A 10533-nucleotide genomic window follows, 5' to 3' on the forward strand; every position below is an offset into this window, starting at 1 on the left:
CATCTCACAGGAGTACGTTGGGCGGAAAAATCTGCGATAAAATAATGAAAGAAATATGTAATCAATCTATTCACCTTTCTGCAAAGATATCTTTCAGAGAAATTTCCCACAGTAAAATGAGGTATACTGAGACAAAGTTGTAAAAAAGAGCTTGTTGGACATTTGACTTATTTCTGCACTCATATTTTTGTAACTTTCAAGTTTCATTTTGTAGAGAAAAACACTTTCAGTTGTAAAAAAATTAACCTAAAAAAAAATACAATGAGCACTTTAATTTCACTTTGTCACAGTATATCTCATATTCCTGCAATCATGAATTGTAAATCAGTTTCAACAAAATGGAAAGATAATTTTAGTAAACCAATGAAAGATTTATTAGCTATATTATATTTCTGATTTCAGAATTTTTTTGTTCAATACAGAGAGGATGGTTAAATGATAATAATTTCAAAACTTATGACAGAGCGAAATAGATATTCCAAAGTCACGGCAACATTTGAGCTGACTAATTTAGAATTATGGGATTGTTGATATGTTTTAATCAGAATTTTTATGGGTCAAAAAGTCAAACCCATTCAACCATTTAGCTTGTTGCTTTAGTGGCATCAATTACAAAGAATTGTTGACAAAGAAAAACTTATAGAAAGGGTGAAGAAGACAAAACATGCGTTTTTCTGAAAGCATGCCTTCTGTAGTTATTTTATGGAGATAATGAAGAATCTTACAGGCACTGAAATCATAGTTACTGAAAGATAGGCAGCGGGGTGGGGGAAGATTTCGTATGCGTTTTTCTCTAAGTATGCCTAGTAGAAGGAAAATGGAAATACAGTGAAGTATCAATCTGGATAGGTTTTCTTTGAAATAAAGTAACTATTTTAGCACAGTTTCCAATGCTTTGAACAACTTTTCAATGTGGTTATAAATACATTACGTTCTTAAATTGATTTTTGAGTTATATAAAAATCAACAGACATGCAGTGCATGACTAGCATGTTCCGACTGCATGCTACTGATACACATACACACTAGTGTGAACTTGCTATCTTTAATATAGCATGTTTTACATTGGTTGGATATAAAAGAAAATTGTATCATACATTTCTATAGTGTATATGCATAAGTATACATATGACATGCATGTGGGAAGAATGTTGGCAAGACATGTGATATGACAGAAGCTCCAACATCAATAACGAAAAGTGTAATGTAGAGCTATAAGATGAAATGCAATTATGCTAGAACATGTATTTATAAAGCAATGAAAAATTACAACCTAAATGCTGGCAATAATTTTTAATATATATACACGGTGGTGCACCAGCATGACCGCAGCCACTTGGCTGAAACACATAAATAAATAAATAAATAAATAAATATAAATATACATATATATATGTACACACACACATGCACACACACCCACATACATACAGACACACACACACACGCAAACACATATACACATGGTGTTCAATCATATAATAATATAAATAATATATATATACATACATATATATTCATACTTACATATATATGTATATACAAGTATGCATATATATGTGGGTTTTTACGGTTTTTATATTTTCAGATTTTTAACTTAACCTTATAAACTTTATAAAATCTCTGAAGCAGCCTAGAGAATCATCCATGTACTGCTATTTCATCTATTAATAGCTTAAGTCTACTGGAGTGATAAAGATAGAATGAGGCATGTCACCTTTGGACTGAAACAGCTGTAAGACATTATCCCATTTTCTGTCACCATATGTCATTTCTTTTAATTACTGATATGACATAATATGTCACATATGTTTGCATATTGTTATCATTGTCCTTTTGGTAAACAAATAAACAAGTAAATTGACACAATACAATGTCTATAAGTTGATGAATACCACCTATTCCCCTCCATTTTCTTATTGCTATTTAAATTAATGGTAAAATATCTTTTTACCTGCACACATTTATTGCACTTGGTAATTTAATTGCCATGCAATGAAAAAATTGGGTATTCTTTCAGCAGTATATTGGATAGATATTATCCCTTAGTGAGTTGGATTCACAACCCCGAACTTTCTTGGATATATATATATATATATACATACGACAGACTTCTTTCAATTTCCATGAATCAAATCCACTCACAAGGCTTTAGTCAGTCCAAGGTTATAGTAGAAGACACTTGCCCAAGGTGCCACACAGTGGGACTGAACCTAGAACCATGGGATTAGGAAGCAAGCTTCTCATCACACAGCCACATGCTTCAAGTTGGAGTTTGGGTAGCAAGTCAGTTTGACTACAAAGTGTACATGCTTCTTATCGTATCTCATATGATGACAGATTTCATGAATTGTGGTGGCTAGATAAGATGCTCAACTTCACTAGAATGTTTCTCATGCCATTCAGTAACAACTTTAGCTGTGTGAATTGGTGCATTATCATACCGAAAGATTGTGTTTCCCTCCAGAAACAGTTCCACAACCATAGGATGAATTTGCTCAGATAAAATGCTTAAAATGCTTCTGCGATGAAGAGAAGCCATTGGAATGGCAAATTTCCAAGATATAGCCCCCCCAGATCATCACAAATCCTACTCCATGTTTAACAGTTGGAAAAAGGCAGTCTAAGTTAAATGCTTCTTTTGGCTGTCTTCACGCATATACTCAGCTGGTGGTCAAAAATAGAGTAAAGGATGACTCATCTGAGAAAATAACATTCTTCCACTGCTCTAGGGACCAATTCTATAGGTTTTACTCCACTCTAAATGCTTTGCAACGTTTGTTTTTGAAAGTAGTGGTTTTCTAATTGCAGCCCTCCCATGAAATCTGGCTTTGTGCAGCTCCCAGCGAACAGTTTTTGTGGAAAGTGGGTTCTCAAGGTGGTCACTAAGCTCTGTGGTAATTTTGGAAGCTGTACGTTTGTGATCCTTTCTAACCATTTGGGTAAGAGTCCGATGGTCCCTATCTGAAAGTTTTGGTTTTCTTCCGCAGTTTTGTTTCAACCAGGAGGTTTTTTCCCTCTTTCTCAAAGGCTGTCATTACTTTCGAGACAGTACTTCTTGATACACCAAGCATTTTCATTACGCTAGCACATGCTGTATGAGCATCAATAATTTGACCTCTTTGAAAGTCCAATAGATCTGTCAATTTAATAAATTTTGATTACCTTTTTCTGATGATATCTGAAAAGAAACAGCAATTTTAGCAAAACATGTTAAGCAACACTAATAATAAATCAAAAAACATAAAAATAAACAAGATTTTGATGGTTTTATAGACATTCCAAAATTATAATACTATGATGCTATTATGCTAGGTGTTTCCATTATTTTGTCCAACCCTATATATATATATAGTGTAAACAGAGTTAGTGGTTATAATAACGAACTAAGGGATAAAATATCCGTATGTACTATTGGTATATGTTACCCATGTTATCATTGGGCATTAGTGTACAGGCACACTATGCATGTAGAGTGCAGGTAACAACAGGATAAACAAGAGCTTATCAGGAAGTAAATACAAATAATCAGAAAATGGAGAAAACCTCTGATTAACAAACACATCGATTGGGCCACATTTATAGCTTATTTCTTAATAGAAAGCATGGTATAACAAGTAGGTGATGTCACCTATTTGCTATGTCATGCTTTGTATTAAAAAATAAGCTATAAATGTGGTCCAATCGATGTGTTTGTTAATCAGAGGTTTTCTCCATTTTCTGATTATATATATATATATGGCTGTGTGGTAAGGAATTTGCTTTGTGACTACATGGTTCTGGGTTCAGTCGCGCTGTGTGGCACCTTGAGCAAGTGTCTTCTACTCTAGCTTTGAGCTGACCAAAGTCTTGTGAGTGGAATGGTAGACAGAAACTGAAAGAAGCCCATCGTTTATGTGTGTGTGTGTGTGTGTGTGTTTGTCTTTGTGTCTGTGTTTGTTGTCCATCACTGCTTGACAACTGGTGTTAGTGTGTTTATGTCGCTGTAACTTAGCAGTGCAGCAGAATCAATGAATAGAATAAGTTCCAGGCTAAAAAAAATAAGAAGTAGGGTTGATTCATTTGACTAAAATTCTTCAAGTTGATAGCCCAGCGTCGTTGCAGTCAAATGACTGAAACATGTAAAAGATAACAGATAAAAGATGTGTGTGTGTGTGTGGGTGTGTGCATGTGAGTGTGTGCACACAAGTGTGTGTGTGTGCTTGTGAGTGTGTGTGTGTGCATGTAAGTGTGTGTGTGTGCATGTTTGTATGCATATATGTATGTATGTATGTATGTATGTATGTATGTATGTATGTATGACAGTTCTTTGAAAATAGACAAAAACTACTTAATACACAGTACAGTGTATAATTATATTTATTCAGCTGAGTTGTATCCTGTTATTTAGGTTTGTTTCATGTTTATGTCCTTTTCAAACAACATCCATCTGAAAAACTGAGCATAAAAATGAAATTCAATAGAAAACTCATTATCTGACAGTACTACAATTTTATATAGAATTCCATGAGAGATTAGAAGAAATACTATTGAAGCAAAAATTGAAGCAAATATTATTGCACAGATATACCACACACGAAATCAGGAAATCTAACAGGGTTTAATTGTTGTATTACTTTCAAATGTGGTGTAGATGGTTTTATCAGTTATAACAGTACTCCTAGGATCATTTGCAACCAACTGCCATTATTACCATCATCTACTTCTGATGATGAAGACACAAATATCTTGAATTGTGTGGCATTCTTCAATCCATTATAGATGCCTTGTAAGCTAAACTACACACACACACACACGTATGTATATATATATGAATGTTATATTTGGGTTTGGTGTAATAAACATGGGCAGTAGCATTCAATGCATTAAAATAAGTATTTTTTACTCTGTTCTGTTTGTAGATAGTCATTGTTGTAACATAGTTGTTATGTACAATAAAAAAGATAACCAGACAGTAACAACAGTAACAACAATGTAACAAACAAACAAATCCCTTTATGAATCAACAATCAATATTCCTTGTGAACTAACCAACTTACACCTTCCAACTTCACTGCGAACTAATACAAACTTCACTTGACTCTGAACTCTGAATTTCTGCACTCATTCAGATCACTATTATTTATACTTTACTCAGACCAGTCTATCTCTCGCAAGGGGGTGTCATAACTCTCATCACAACGTATCTCCTTTTGAGATTTCGATTACTGTGAGAAAGTGGAATTTCTTTTATTTTCATTTTTTCTTTCCAGGACCACTTCCTCTTTTTTTTTTTAGCTGTTGTATATTAACTGCTGCCTGACTTACAGTAGTATTGTTCGTTGTACACAGCACTTTTCCTTTTCGTTGTACTAAGCACTCTTGCTAGCATTCTTGTTTTTTTTTGTTCTGAAAATTTAATATCTTTTACATTTAGGTGTTACTTCCAGGTATTCAGTCTGTTTTCGTTTTCTGAAGCTAGTTCTACAGGGTTCAATATCTCTCAGTACTGGCACTTCAAACGTATCATAGAAGACTTCCAGTGGTATTACCTTTCATTCTTCTGTATGTTTCATCTTTAACTGGTTAAGGTGTCTCTTATGTTCCAAACATTGTCCTTTAATTAAATACATCATGTTACCTAATCTTTTGAGTACACAGCCATCCTTCCAACCTTCTTTACCATCTTTGTAATTTTTTAAATGAACTTTATCTCCTACTTCGAAATGTTTTCTAATATTTCTTGTATTTCCTTCAAATGTATTTTTTGTCTTTCCTTTATATGTATTTTTTCCTGGCAATAATTTATCAACGATCGGTTTTATTTTACGTGTGAATATTAACTCTGCTCATGACTTTCCTGAATTAGTATTTGGATTTGGCGTTATTATATATACTCTTAAAAATTTCGTTAGTACCTCATCATTATCTAGCTCATTCCTAGCTTTTCTTAGAGCTCTTTTGAATGTGTTGATAAATCTTTCTGCTAGCCCATTTGACCTTGGGTGGTAGGGTGAGGGTAAAGATGTGTTTTATTGCATATATTTTGCAGAAATTTCTTAATTCATATCCCATGATTTGTGTTCCATTATCTGAAACTAACATGTCTGGATCACTGTATTGAGAAAATAACTTGAGTAAGAACTTTATTGTGGTCTTTGCTGTGGGTTTATTGCATCTGTATACCTCTGGCTACTTTGTATAGCTATCCACAATGATTAGATACTATGTGCTATTCATTGGTCCAGTGTAATCGATATGGATCCTGGATCATGGGTTTTCAGTCTTTATGCAAAGATCTTGTCTGTCTGAGAGTACTTGCAAAAACATTTTTTTTTACTTTTCTCTTTAACTCTTCAGACAAATTATTTTTATATGGACAACCACTCACATTTTTGCAATAGAGATATATGGGGAGGTCCCATAAATTGAATAATTCTAATGAATTGGATCCAAACAGATTGATTGCATTTTTAATGATGAAGACTACAGCACGGGCATATGGTGTAAGAGTGCAGGCTACTTACCCCAAGATTCCGAGTTTGATTCCAGGTAGTGACCTGAATAATAATAATAATAATAATAATAATAATAATAATAATAATAATAATAACATCGAAAAATACCTTAGGAATGAGAACCCAGGTTTGAAATTTCCCCAAGACACCTGATGAAGGCTGGAGGGTATATCAGCCGAAATGTTGTGTTAACAACAAACAAGATGAGGACAAATATCCGTCAAATGTAAATAATGTAAATAATGTACAGAATTCCTCATCTCTTAAATATAGAACTGTATTACAGGTTTCCCTATTTTCTTCCTTATGTCACTTCCAGTATCCAATTGAAGTTTAATAGTATTCCATTTATTTTTATGTGTACAAATTTTCTTATTTAGGAGTTGATTTTTTTCGTTTCTGCTGAGAACACTCTACAGCGTGAACTCTTGTGATCAATTCTTTCGCAAATGTAACATTTTTGATTTTTAATTGGACAGTCTTTCCTGAAATGAATGCCCCCACATCCATAACATGGATTAGTACGTGGCACTCTTTTTTGGTTGTACTTTTCTTGTTGGCATATCTGTATTTTTGAAGAATCCTTTTCTTGAATTTTTTCTACATCCTGTTTCAGTTTTACCATCCTTTGGCATTCTTCTATCATGGACTGTAAGGTTAGATCTTGGTTTGCTTCTTCCAATTTAGAAAGAATTCTCTTCTGAATTTCTGTATCTTCTCCTGCTGTAAGGCCTTGTACAAAAATAAGCCACCTGAACATCTCATATGTAAGTTCTTTGAGTTTAAAACTTTCACACATCCTGTTGCCCGTTCCTGCATATGTGATAAAGTCATCATTCACATTTTTCATTATATTCCAACACTCTATTTGAGTGTTAAATAGAGAAGTTTTATCACCAAATATGTTAGACAGTAATACTATTGTTTCTTTAAAACAAATTTCATTGGGTGTTGTGGACAATATGAAATTACAGTAATGTTCATGCTCTAACGGAGCTAATTTTCACAATAACAATCTCACTTTTAGTTCATCCGACCATGATTTGCAATCTTACTTAAAATCTCCTCATACCTTATGTAGTATGATGCAAAAGTTATATACTCCTCTGGGTTATAACTGAATTCATTAATCAAGTTCGAAACACCATCTGGAAAAAATGAACTTAACTCATTTTTGGACTTCTTTGAATATAGCTCTAATGACTGTTGTTGTTGTAGCTGTAGCTGTAATAGTTGCTTCTGCAACTTCTGTTGCTGCTCTTGTTGCTTTTGCAACTGTACTATGGAAGCTAATAGGTCTTCCATTATTTAACAAGCTGTATCACGAACACACTGTTAAATAACCTACGTGAGCTTCGAAACCCTCATTGCCAGACGTTGTAACATGATTTGTTACATACAATTAATAAGATAACCAGACAACAGTAACAACAATGTAACGAACTAACAAATCTTTTTACAAACCAATATTCTTTGTGAACTAACCAACCAACACCTTCCGACTTCACTGCGAACTAACACAAACTTCACTTGACTCCGAACTCTGAACTCATTTGGATTGTTACTATTTATACTTTACTCGGACTAGTCTATCTCTCACAAGGGGGCATCGTAAATCTCATCACAACAGTCTTAAAATTGACTCAATAGATGAGTTTACATGCATCCATACAGACATGTGTGTGTGTGTGTGTGTGCATGTGTGTGTGTGTGTGCATGTGTGTGTGTGTGTGCATGTGTGTGTGTGTGTGCATGTGTGTGTGTATGTGCATGCATACGTACAGTTCTTCCTTACATCACCTTGAGTCACATTTCCTGATCCACAGCCACTTTGAGACAATCTCTGCAAATATGTATATATATTTGAGTAGTGAAGGTGAGAAGTCAGACCAAATATGTAAGGTGATATCTGCACGATGCATTGCATATAACCCAATGTACTTGCTATTCATTAACCTGGAGAATACTTTTGATATGGTTCCTTGCTCCCTGATCTGGCAATCACTATGGAAGCCAGAAAGATATGAATGGGTGGTGAGAACTGTTCAGGTCATGTGCAGGGTTACTGTCAGTAAGGTGAGAGTTGGCAATGCATACAGCAAAGAGTTTATTGTGCAGGAAGGAGTTCAGCAGAGTTCAGTTATCCAGTCCTTCTTATTTATCATAGTCCCCCTGGCAATAACAGAAAAATTTTAAACTAGTTGCCCATGGGAACTCCTCTGTGCTGATGACTTTGTTCTTATAACTGAACCTGTAATAGAATTAGATATGAAATTCCAGGTGTAGTGGAAGCACCAAGTACACTTTGTACAGTAGCTGATGTTAGGAAAGGCATTAAGCTGTAGAAACCGCACCAAAACAGTCTATTTCAGTATAGAAAAATGAATGCTAAATTATTATTATTATTATTATTATTTAGTCAGACAGTAGTGCATGCCATCAAAGTGATACTGGGGTAAAATATATGAAGCCCACTAGAACCATCAAGACTACGCGTCTGATAAGGGTACACCAGGCATATGCATCACAACCATATGTGCACGATATGGTGATCTCATATCAAGATAAATACTGCATGACCTTGCAAGTGGTGCCCAGTTAGAATTTTCTTCAGGTCGAGTAGCCCATCCCACTCAAAAGGTCCCTGATTAAGGGTTGTTTAAGGATGTTGAACAAAACACCCATGTTTCCAAAGGTGAATTATCTAAACCCCAAAGAATTCCTCTCAACACATGCCTATGATGCTTCCCCACACACTTCTGCTTGTGATCAGAGATGCACGTATCATCAGCCACTAAGGGACATGCTCATGTGGTTAAGGTCGAACAACTGACAAGCAAATCTGTGGTACTGAGCAGAATATTTGCTGTAGCCTGTCTTTTATACCAGGATAAAACAATGTCTATGATAACACTTCCAATCAGTTAAGATCAAAAGCTATGAAAGCCACTGCCTGGTACTGCATCAGGGCATATTATTATTATTATTATTATTATCATTATTATTATTATTATTATTATTATTATTATTATTATTATTATTATTATTATTATTATTATTATTATTGCCTTTGCACAGCTTCTAACGCTGGAGATATACTACAGTGTCAGCTGTTCACTACCAGTGAATTAAGGTAACACCTCTTATTTTTCGAGCACCTTCAAGAGTATTCAAGCGTTTCCAAGCAGTGCTGTTTTCAGCAAGTGCTCCACCCTTATTGCAGCCTCTATTTGTTCCAGGTACTTCTCAAGATTTCAATCACTGTTCCCAGGGCTCCAACAATTATTGGTACTACTACCACCTTTTTCATCGACCACAACTGCTTTACTGCCCAAGCTAACCTGTGATATCTATCGACTTTTCTTTCTTCCTTATCGCATACCTTGTTGTCAGCTGGGCATGCTATATCTATGATCCAGCATAGTTTATTTTATTTCTCAATTAAGACTATATCTGGCTTCCTATCCTCTATCTTATGGTCGCACTGAATCATAAAATCCCACAGGATCTTTGCATTATCATTTTTGATGATGCCTTTGGGGTTGTGGTCATACCAATTTTTTGCTCTGTCAAGTCCATACTTGTTGCAGAGTGTCCAATGGACAAGTCTTGCTATATTGTTGTGGCGTCTCTTATACTCCTTCTGGGCTAGTGGCGTACATTGGCTGGTAATATGCCCTACGGTTTCACCATTTTGTCCACAGATTCTGCACTTATCACTTTCTGATGTGTTGTCTATTCTATATTTTATGTAGTTTGTTCTTAGTGCTTGCTCTTGGGCAGCACAGATTAGAGCCTCCGTTTCTGTGGCATTTTTTACATACCATGCTATGTTGTTTTCTTCTGCTCTAATGCTCTTCTCCCTGGCAGCTGACAAACTGGATATACCACCCTTGGCCTAGCTGTTCCCCACACAAGGGCAGGGTATTTAATCCCTGCCATCCATATAGACTAGAGCTCAATCATGATGGTTATGCAACCTCAGTTGGAACTCAACACTTCCAAATTTGATTATTCCCACATAAAGACTGTGACT

The 10533-nt window shown here is 35.1% G+C and overlaps 1 pseudogene; it reads right to left on the reverse strand.

Moving 5' to 3' along the window:
• LOC106882923 (hsc70-interacting protein-like) overlaps positions 1 to 7347 on the reverse strand; it is a 14146-nt pseudogene extending 6799 nt beyond the window's left edge.
• Between the last annotated feature and the right edge of the window lie 3186 nt (positions 7348 to 10533).

This window comes from Octopus bimaculoides, chromosome 2 (assembly GCF_001194135.2).
Source record: "Octopus bimaculoides isolate UCB-OBI-ISO-001 chromosome 2, ASM119413v2, whole genome shotgun sequence".
NCBI classification, from domain to species: domain Eukaryota; kingdom Metazoa; phylum Mollusca; class Cephalopoda; order Octopoda; family Octopodidae; genus Octopus; species Octopus bimaculoides.